The 238-nt window shown below is 44.1% G+C and overlaps 1 protein-coding gene and 1 long non-coding RNA gene across 2 annotated transcripts in view; one reads left to right on the forward strand and one right to left on the reverse strand.

The window, feature by feature from the left end:
* LOC107702455 (ectonucleoside triphosphate diphosphohydrolase 1-like) overlaps nucleotides 1–238 on the reverse strand; it is a 29,111-nt gene that overhangs the window by 12,970 nt on the left and 15,903 nt on the right. The gene's annotated exons all lie outside the window — the stretch shown is intronic.
* Nucleotides 1–238, forward strand: part of LOC107702456 (uncharacterized) — a 2,656-nt gene that overhangs the window by 1,163 nt on the left and 1,255 nt on the right. The window lies entirely within an intron of this gene.

A 238-nucleotide genomic window follows, 5' to 3' on the forward strand; every position in this document is an offset into this window, starting at 1 on the left:
AGTCTTCTTTAATTGTGTCGAGTCGAGTCGCAAGTCATCAAATTTGGGACTCGAGTCAGAGTCAAGTCTCGAGTCATGTGACTCGAGTCCACACCCCTGGTGATCTCCCATATCTGTGTGCCAGTGACTGTGCATGTGTGTTTCGATATAGCCAGCATATTAAAGGTTACTCCACCCCAAAATTAAAATTTTGTCATTAATCACTTACCCCCATGTCGTTCCAAACCCGTAAAAGCTT

Source organism: Sinocyclocheilus anshuiensis, unplaced genomic scaffold (genome assembly GCF_001515605.1).
Source record: "Sinocyclocheilus anshuiensis isolate Anshui unplaced genomic scaffold, SAMN03320099.WGS_v1.1 scaffold190, whole genome shotgun sequence".
NCBI lineage: Eukaryota > Metazoa > Chordata > Actinopteri > Cypriniformes > Cyprinidae > Sinocyclocheilus > Sinocyclocheilus anshuiensis.